The sequence below is a fragment of the Vipera berus genome, assembly GCF_964194415.1.
Source record: "Vipera berus genome assembly, chromosome: 2".
NCBI classification, from domain to species: Eukaryota; Metazoa; Chordata; class Lepidosauria; order Squamata; family Viperidae; genus Vipera; species Vipera berus.
Window position 1 is genome coordinate 276,130,201 of NC_138203.1, and position 10,316 is coordinate 276,140,516.

At 46.2% G+C, this 10,316-nt stretch overlaps 1 long non-coding RNA gene across 1 annotated transcript; it reads left to right on the forward strand.

Annotated features, from left to right (window-relative positions):
- The first annotated feature begins 805 nt into the window (after positions 1-805).
- LOC308664099 lies at positions 806-8,300 on the forward strand. The gene is made up of 3 exons (XR_014025603.1): positions 806-1,251; positions 3,136-3,276; positions 4,055-8,300. It is a non-coding gene; the product is annotated as an uncharacterized lncRNA (long non-coding RNA).
- Positions 8,301-10,316: the final 2,016 nt, after the last annotated feature.

Sequence of the window (10,316 nt, forward strand, 5' to 3'; positions counted from 1 at the left end):
GTTGCGAATGCTGCCGCGGCCCGTCTGCATAGCTGCCGAAAGCGGCAGCTTTGCAGACGGGCCGCGGCAGCTTTCGCATCAAGCAGGGCCGCTACCCATTCCGAGAGGTGCGCGCGCACCTCCCCAAACCTTTGGAGAGGTGCGCGCGTACCTCCGCGCGAATGGGCAGCGGCGCCGCTCTTTGAGAAAGCTGCGTCTGCAAAGCTGCCGCCTCTGCTCCCTTCCTTCAACCGGCCTGCTTTTCCAACCTCACTTCCCTCCCAAAGCTCCTCCTTTTCTACTCAAACCGATTTTCGGGGTTGCTTGGCTTACACACAAATGTCCCTTTCTCGTCGATCCTCCCTCCCTACCCGCAGAGGCTCCAAACGTCCCTTTCTCGCCGCTCCTCCCTCCCTGCCCGCAGAGACTCTTGCCCTCCCCTGGCTCGTTCAACGGGGGGGGAATAGGTCAGGTACCCCTTCCCCCCCCGAGAACGACACGTGTAAATCTCAAAACGACCCCGGCAAGCTTCGCGCAAAGCCGCCAGGCAGACCCGCGAGCTGGGGCTCAGAGCCAGCAGCTGGAGGGGAAGAAAAAGACGGCGCCGTCTGAGGAGTCTCTTCTTCGGCTATCTTGCTCTGCCCGTCTCCCGATTGAAAAAACCTCCTCAGCGGATCGGTGCGGTGAAGAGGCCGTGCTTCCTTCAGGGGGCCTTTCATTCCTGTACAAGGGGGAAGGGGAACTCTGTGCTTTTGTGTGTGCATGTGTGTGTGTGTGTGTGTATGTAAAGCACGAGAGAGGGAGGAAGAGGGGGGGAAAGCGAGATCTCAAGCCCCGATGTCGTCGTCGCCGTCTCCCCTGAGCAGCGCCGCTTGGAAGAGAAAAGGAGCAGGACAGGCATGCTCGCTCCTGCCCCACCCCTCCGCTCTTCCTCGGCTTACTGCGTCGGCGCTGGGTCATGTCAGCCGGCTGCGCGTTTCCATGGCTGCTCCCCGGCCTGCCGGAAGGCCCCGGTGGCTGCTGGGGCATCGAGAGAGGCGCCGGTGGCTGCTGGGTCGTCCCGGCGGCCGCGCTCTTCCCTGGCTCGGTGGAAGACCGCAGTAACGTGGGGGCTGCATACAGACGCCGGCAGCTGGTCACGGGGCCCGGTGAGTCCCTCCGCGGCCTCACCGGGTGTCGGACATGTCGAGCCCGACACCGGGCAGTCTCCCTGGCGGCGTCGGTCGATCGGAGGATGCAGCCAGTGTGCGGAGGGCAGGCCCCCAAGACGAGGTGGGCCTGCGCTAGTGGTGTGCGAGGATGGCGGGGGTGGCTCCCGTGGCGAGGAAGGCGCGTCCGTGGGGGGTGAGGGCCTCGCGCTGTGCTGCAAAGAAGGGCCCTGCCAAATGTCGCGCCCATAGGCCGCGACAGCTGCCGCGGCCCGCCTGCAGAGCTGCCGCCTTCGGCAGCCTGCAAACGTGCCACGGCAGCTCCCCCAAAGAGGAGGAAAGCCGCCGCGGCCCGTTTGCAGGCCGCCGCCCTCCTCTCTTTGGGAGAGCTGCCGCGGCACGTTTACAGGCTGCCGAAGGTGGCGGCGCCGCTGCCACTGGGAACCGGTTCCATCACACACACAGGAAGGTGGCAACTGCGGGCGTCCGCGCATGCGCAAGAAAAAACCGTTTTGCGCATGGGGCTCCCACGTTTTTGTGTGTGTGATGGAACCGGTTCCCAGTGGCTCTTTTCCTTTTTCGGGTTGCCGACCCCTGGACTAGAGATACCCAATTCCTGCAACCATCGTTGTATGTTTTAGCCTGAAGCCCCCTAATATGTCTGTCGCTCTTTCATTTCTTTTCTCTTAGTCCGCATTAAGTCCAGTATAGCTGTTAAAAGGGCTGGGACTCTGCATGTGGCATTTCTATCATCTGTCATGATAAAAATGCAAAGAACACTCCCAAAAAAGATTTTTACAGAAATGCACGCTATTCTGCAAAATTAAACATCCAGCAACGTCTTCTGCTGACGTCTAGATAGCCCTTAAGAAACAAATATTAGAATAGAATAGAGCTGGAAGGGATCTTGGAGGTCTTCTATTCCAACCCCCTGCTCGAGCAGTCCTGTCTCTTCTTAAAAATCTCCAGTGATGGAGTACCTACTATTTCTGAAGGCAAGCTGTTCCCCAGATTAATTGGCCTCCGTCTCAGGAAGTTTCTCCTTAATTGAAGGTTGGTTCTCTGATTATTTTCCAACCATTGTTTCTTGTCCTGCCTTCTGGTGCTTTGGAGAATAATTTGACCCCTCTTCTTTGTGGCAACCCCTCAAATACTGGAATAGTGCTATCATGTCACCCCTATTTCTTCTTTTCTTTAGATTAGTCAAGCCAAAGTCATGCAGCAGTATTGCTTTTCCTACTCTTTTATTGACTATGAAGACTACTCCATTTCTTCTGAGGGATTCTTGCCCGCAGTAGTATACCTGATGGTCATCTGAATTAAATTCACCCATTCCTGTCCATTTTAGTTCGCTGATACCTAAGTTGTCGATGTTCAGTCTTGTCATGTCTTGTTTGACCATGTCCAACTTTCCTTGATTCATGGATCTTACATTCCAAGTTCCTATGGAGAAAAAATCTTTACAGCATCGGACTTTCCTTTCACCACCAGACACATCCACAGCTGAGCGTCCTTTTGGCTTTGGCCCAATGACTTCATTCCTTCTGGCGCTACTAGTACTAGCCCTCTGCTCTTCCCCAGTAGCATATTGGACACCTTCTGACCTGAGGGGCTTATCTTCCAGCGTCATATCGTTTTGCCTTTTGGTATTGTCCATAGGGTTTTCATGGCAAAGATACTGGAGTGGGTTGCCATTTCCTTCTCCAGTGGATCACGTTTTGTCAGAACTCTCTGCTATGACCTTTCCGTCTTGGGTGGCCCTGCACGGCATAGCTCATAGCTTTATTGAATTATGCAAGCCCCTTCGCCATGACAAGGCAGTAATGCAAATGTGAACTTGAATCTCAGTAATCTTGCAATGTGTCAAATTAATCATAATTAATGTAAGAGGTTATTTTAGCATTGTGGCATGTTTGCTTTTTATCTTTAATGTATGTGTTTTTCATTTTTCACATGTTCAGCAACCATTTTATAAACAATAAGTTACACTTTTCTTTGAATCTTATAGATAAAGAAGATGCCAATAAAAGCACTCCAGACAACTGAGAATAACAAGCAACGTTAAAAACGAAAGGACATCAAGCCTGAAATGAAAATATTTTCCATTTCCTTCAAAAACCCCCACATAACTCCTCTCCTTCTCCAAAAGGTGATCAAGAAGAGATTTCAAACTGGAAAACGTAGACTATGCAGAACTCAAGGGAACTTTACAGGTAGTCCTTGACTTAGAACAGTTCATATAGTGACCGAAGTTACAACGGCACTGAAATAAGTGACTTATGACTCATTTTTGAAGCTTACGACTATTGCAGCATCCCCATGGTCATGTGATTTATATTTGGATGCTTGGCAGCTAACTCACATTTATGACAGTTGCAGTGTTCTGCGGTCACGTGATCTCCTTTTGCAATTTTCTGAGAAAGTCAATGGGGAAGCCAGATTCACTTAACCTAATTTAACAACCACAGTGATGCAGTTAACAAATTGACAAGAAAAATTGTATAATGGGGCAAAGCTCAGTTAACAAGTGCCTCGCTTAGCAACATAAATTTAGGGCACAGTTGTCGTTGTAAGTCAAGGACTACGTGTACATGAAAAGGCAGGCCAGGAAGAAATAGATGGAAACTAATCAAGGAGAGAAGCAACCTAGAACTAAGGAGAAACTTCCTGACAGTTAGAACAATTAACCAGTGGAACAACCTGCCTCCAGAAGTTGTGAATGCTCCAACACTGGAAGTTTTTAAGAAGAGATTGGACAGCCATTTGTCTGAAATGGTATAGGGTTTCCTGTCTGAGCAGGGGTTTGGACTAGATGACCTCAAAGATACCTTCCATCATCATCATCATTATTAATTATTATTATTATTATTATTATTATTATTATTATTATTATTATTATTATTATTATTATTTATCTCTTACCATAGAAAACCCTTGGAAAGCTCTGATTTGGGGGAAAATTTCAGTCAGAACTCCAGCCTGAAGATACACCTGACGATGGAGAGGAAAAAAAACATCTTTGAATGTCCTGATTGTGGGAAAGGTTTCAGTGAGAATTCTTACTTGGTGAAACACCAGAGGACTCACATAGCAAAGAAATCGTATGAGTGTCCAGTTTGTGAGAAAAGTTTCAGTCACAATTCTGACCTGTTGAAACACCAGAGGACTCACTTACGAGATAAATCATATCAATGTCCATATTGTGGGGAAAGTTTCATCACAAAATTCCAGCTCACACGTCACCAGAGGACTCACACAAGAGACAAACCCTTTGAATGCTCTGAATGTGGAAAATGTTTTAGATACAATTCACACCTGGTGATACACCAGAGGATTCACACAGGAGAGAAACCCTTTGAATGTCCTGATTCTGGAAAAACTTTCATTAAAAAATACTTGCTCGTGGTACATAAGAGGAGTCACACCGGGGAGAAACTATTTGAATGTCCTGATTGTGAAAAATGTTTCAGTCAAAGTTCCAACCTGGTGAAACATCAGAAGACTCACACAGGAGAGAAACCCTTTGAATGTCCACATTGTGGGAAAAGGTTCAGTGAAAATTACAACCTGGTAATACACCGGAGGACTCATACAGGAGAGAAACCATTTCAATGTGCTCTGTGTGACAAAAGTTTTAGTCAGAATGGCAACCTGGTGAGACACCAGAGGACTCACACAGGAGAGAAATCGTATGAGTGTCCGGTTTGTGGGAAACGATTCAGTCACAGTTCCAATCTCGTTGAACACCAGAAGACTCACACAACAGAGAAACCATTTGAATGTCCTGATTGTGGAAAACGTTTCATGAGAAAGTCTACTCTCATACTACACCAGAGGACTCACACTGGAGAGAAACCCTTTAAATGTCCTGATTGTGGGAAAAGTTTCAGTGCTAATTCCAACATGGTGATGCACCGGAGGACTCACACAGGAGAGAAACCCTTTAAATGTCTCGTTTGTGGAAAAAGTTTCAGTCAGAATTCCCACCTGGTGATTCACCAGAGGACTCACACAGGAGACAAACCCTTTGAATGCTCCGATTGTGGGAAATGTTTTAGTTACAATTCACACCTGGTGGTACACCAGAGGATTCATACAGGAGAGAAACCCTTTGAATGTCCTGATTGTGGAAAAACTTTCTATAAAAAATGCCTGCTCATGGTACATCAGAGGAGTCACACCGGGGAGAAACCATTTGAATGTCCTGATTGTGGCAAAAGTTTCATTACAAAATTCAAGCTAATGACTCACCAGAGAACACACACAGGAGACAAACCATTTGAATGTCCTGAGTGTGGAAAAAAGTTCAGTCACAGTTCCAACCTGGTGATACACCGGAGGAGTCACACAGGAGAGAAACCGTTTGAATGTGCTCTTTGTGGCAAAAGTTTTAGTCAGAATTGCAACCTGGTGAAACACCAGAAGACTCACACAGGAGAGAAATCGTATGAGTGTCCAGTTTGTGGGAAACGTTTCAGTCACAGTTCCAATCTCGTGGAACACCAGAGGACTCACACAGGAGAGAAATCATATCAGTGTCCATATTGTGGGGAAAGTTTCATTACAAAATTCCAGCTCATGAGTCACCAGAAGACTCACACAACAGAGAAACTATTTGAATGTCCTGATTGTGGAAAACGTTTCATGAAAAGGTGTACTCTCATGATACACCAGAGGACTCACACTGGAGAGAAACCCTTTAAATGTCCTGATTGTGGGAAAAGTTTCAGTGGGAATTCCAACATGGTGATACACCGGAGGACTCACACAGGAGAGAAACCCTTTAAATGTCTCGTTTGTGGAAAAAGTTTCAGTCAGAATTACCATCTGGTGATTCACCATAGGACTCACACAGGAGAAAAACCCTTTCAATGTCCTGATTGTGGGAAACGTTTCAGTGAAAATTCTGTCCTGGTGATACATCGGAGGACTCACACAGGAGAGAGACCTTTTGAATGTCCTGTTTGTGGGAAATGTTTCGGTCAGAAATCCCACCTGGTGATTCACCAGAGGACTCACACAGGAGAGAAACCATTTCAATGTCCTGATTGTCGGAAAAGTTTCAGTCAGTTTTCCCATCTGGTAGTACACCAGAAGACTCACACAGGAGATAAAAAGGGTTTCTGATTGTGGGAAATATTTCCTCAATTCAATCCTGGTGAGACACCAGAGGACTCAAATGGTCTTTCAAATGTCCAGTCTGTGGACGGTTCTTCAGGCGTAAATCACTCCTTATTGCTTACTAGAAAAGCCACATGAGGCAAATGTTGATGAATTTAGACAAGGCTTGAATTTTGTTCCTGATCTCCCTTTGAGAGTGTGAGAAACTGACTCTGGCCTGATCCTTTTTATTCAGCTCATCTCAAATTGAGACTAGTAGGTGGAGGGAAAAAAGTGGAAACTTTTAGTTGGATAAAGGCTAACTACCTGTTTCTGGTTATTAGCAGAAATTACTGGATATTTTCTTTTGCAGAAGTTGTGGAATTCCTCAAAAAGGCTGTTGGGTTTTGTATATTGATTATGGAATTCCAACATGTGGAGTTTCTGTCTTTTATCTTGTTGTCCTGCAGATTATGAGCACCCTAATTCCCTTGCCACCAATAAGTAATCCTCGAGATAAAAACTGTAATCTGCCAATTTTGGTTGCATGTTGTAATGGTAATTAATTAAGATTACCTTACTGAACTACCCACACCCTTTTCTCTCTCTGATGAAGCCCTCAAATGAATGTGCAAGTTGTTAAGCGCAACAGTGGCTACCTCAAGAGTTTGGGGAAGCTCTTGGAGGCCTATCGCAGGCCCAGATTTGCCTTCCAAAGGCCTCCCCTATTCTAACCTTTGGGATCCCTGCAATTCTTAGTCCCAACTTCCCCCCCTACCAGGCATCACAGCCTCCTCCTCCATACCTTTTGAAGATCTCTGAACTTCAGTGGGGAAACAGGGCAGGACACGGATCTCTTCACTGCGTGACTGCATCATGGAAGCCACCATTACTTTGAACTGTACCCCGTATTCGTCCCTGGGCCATGCAGTGGAGTTGTGGAAGCAGCTGCCATTTTGCTATGCCTGCCTCTGTGTCAAAATGGCAGCTGCTTCTGGGTCACTGTCACGTGGGAGTGAGATAGATTCTTCTGTTTTGCTACATTAACACTTTATAGACTGTGTTAAGGGTTTCTCTGTGCCTTGAAAATGGTGGCTGCCTCCAGATCTCCAAAAGGGCAGGCCATGTATCCCTGGGCCGCATGTTAAGTGGAGAAGTACCACTTGCGACAGTATTGTGCTGCAGCTCCACAAAAAAGCCAATACAGTCCTAGGCTGCATCAAGAAGGAATAGTGTTTAGACAACAAGTAGAGATAGAATTGTTTTACACAGTGCTGATGACACCAGTCTTAGTATAAAGTGTCCAGTACTGGTCACCATGATAGAAAAAAATTGTTGTGTGTAGAGAAGAGAAACAAAGATGATAAAGGGTCATTAGGAGGGACATGATAGCTGTCTTCCAGTACTTACTTACTTTATTTATTTATTTATTTATTTATTTATTTATTTATTTATTTGGATTTATATACCGCCCTTTCCCGAAGGACTCAGGGCGGTTTACAGGGTATTTAAAACAAGGAATACAAAAGTTAAAAAACAATTAAAAAGATTAAATCAATCCCTGAACAAAAGTAAAACCCCCAATTAAAATTAAAATTCTCAGCCTGGGCCAGAGGGCTTGAAGAACCAGGTCTTCAGGTCCCAGCGAAATGAACGAAGGTCGGGGGCAGTCCTAAGCTCCACGGGCAGCTGGTTCCAGAGGGCAGGCGCACCTACTGAGAGGGCCCTCCCCCTGGGTGTTATCCGCCGGCAATCTTTTACTTGAGCGTCTGTCACAAAGAATGGATTGACTTATTCTCTAGGGCACCTGTGGGCAGGACAAGACGTAACGGGTGGAAGCTTCTTAAAATGAGGTCTATTTCAGAAATGGACTGGACAACAATTTAATATAATAATAAGTTGGAAGGGACCTTGGAGGTCATCTAGTCCAACCCCCTGCTCAGGCAGGAAACCCTATACCATTTCAGACAAATGGCTCTCCAGTCTCTTCTTTAAAACTTCCAGTGTTGGAGCATTCACCACTTCTGGAGGCAGGTTGTTCCACTGGTTAGTTGTTCTAACTGTCATGAAGTTTCTCCTTAGTTCTAGGTTGCTTCTCTCCTTGACTAGTTTCCATCCGTTGCTTCTTGTCCTGCTTTCAGGTGCTTTGGAGAATAGCTTGACTCCCTCTTCTTTGTGGTAGCCCCTGAGATATTGGAACACTGCTATCATGTCACCCCTCACCCTTCTCTTCATTAAACTACACATACCCAATTCCAGCAACTGTTCCCTATATGTTTTAGCCTCCAGTCCCCCAATCATCTTTGTTGCTCTTCTCTGTACTCTTTCCAGAGTCTCGACATCTTTTTCACATCGTGGTGACCAAAACTGGATGCAGTATTCCAGGTGTGGCCTTACCAAGGCATTGTAAAGTGGTACTAGTACTTTACGTGATCTTGATTCTATCCCTCTGTTAATGCAGCCTAGCACTGTGTTGGCTTTTTTGGCAGCTGCAGCACACTGCTGGCTCATATTTAAGTGATTGTCCCCTAGGACTCCGAGATCTCTCTCACAGTTACTACTATTGAGCAAGGTACCACCTATACTATACCTGTGCATTTGATTTTTCCTGCCTAAATGTAGAACCTTGAGTGGGAATTTGAGTGGGAATAGTATAATGCCTCTGACTTGAGCAGCGGGTTAGACTAGAAGACCTCCAGAGTCCCTTCCAAGCCTATAATGCTATGTTTCCATGAATTCAGAAGCAGTTTAGAAAAGAGATAAAGAGCAGCCCCATGAATTCGATTATCATAAAGTGGCTTTTTTAAAAAAAAAATTTGGAAAAAAAATTACAAACTTAAAAAAAAAACAAGGATATACAGAACATTTAAATAGAAAGAAAAAATGTGCATCAAAAGACAAAACCAGATTTACATATATTATTGCCGTCCACTTGAATATTCATAAATATATTGGAGCAATATTACTTTCCTTCCCTTACGAAGCAGGCCAAAAATTAATAAAGTTCTACTTCTATTTACAACCAATTTAACCTTCATCTATCTGATAGATAGAGAGGCAAATTAGTTAACAGGTGAACCAACAGCAAAGTTAAAATGTCAAAGCACTTTGTTAATAATCTTTATTGCATTTTACTTGTATAAAGCCAAAACAGCTTCTTATTTACAGTAAGTTACACAGTGCCTGCTCATTTCTGTATCTGCCCCATTCTGTATTCTGCCCCACTCTGCTAGTTAACAAGAGAAGCTCCTGGGTTTATTTTTTCCTCCACGAGAATACGTTACTGAAAAGCCATGTGGGTACAGAAGTGGGAAATCCAGTTTTAACATTTTGCTTGTAAAAGTCACAAAATAAATTCCTCCTTTCTCCCCTGGATCTCCCACTGTCCTTTGAACATCAATCAGTTGCATTTGGGTTGTTTTGAGAACGATCTCAGAAAAGTGGAGGCAATTAGAGCTCCCGGACCTATCACTTGACTTAAAATTATTTTATTTCATCTTTCTAAATACACCACAGAAGCATCTTGATCTCTTTGGCAAGTTGTGTGTAAGAAACACTGGAGAGCTTCTTTTTCAGTGAAGATTGTACAGCCCATAAAAGAGCTGCAATTAAAATTGGAAACCTCTGCAGACACGGCTGTTCCTCCACGTGGGCAGAGAGAAACAGGGATGCAGCAGTCACCAGAGAGAGAGGCAGATGCAGGAGCTCCATCTCAAAGGAAGCCCACCTGGACGCCTCTAAGGTCTCCGTCACCCGCCTTCCAGATGCCACTGGCCTTCTCCTAGCATGGCTCATGCCCGGGGAGGAAGCCCCCTTCAGCCACGATCCTTCTGGGCCCAGATCCTCTTCCTCCCCTCCAGCCACTGGGAGGCTGATCCTCCCCAGCAGCGACAGGGGAACGTGGGAACGTGGGTGCCCAACCTTCCGGGAAACACCGGGAGCCCCCAGGGGGGAGCCGGGCTGCGCCAAGAGGGGGGGCTGCGGGGCAGGAGGGGGGCTCGGGGGAAGGATCTGGAGGGGATCGGAGAGCCGTTCGCGGAAGCCGCAACCCAGGAGGAGGAGAAGCGAAGGCGCAGCGCTTCCCACGGA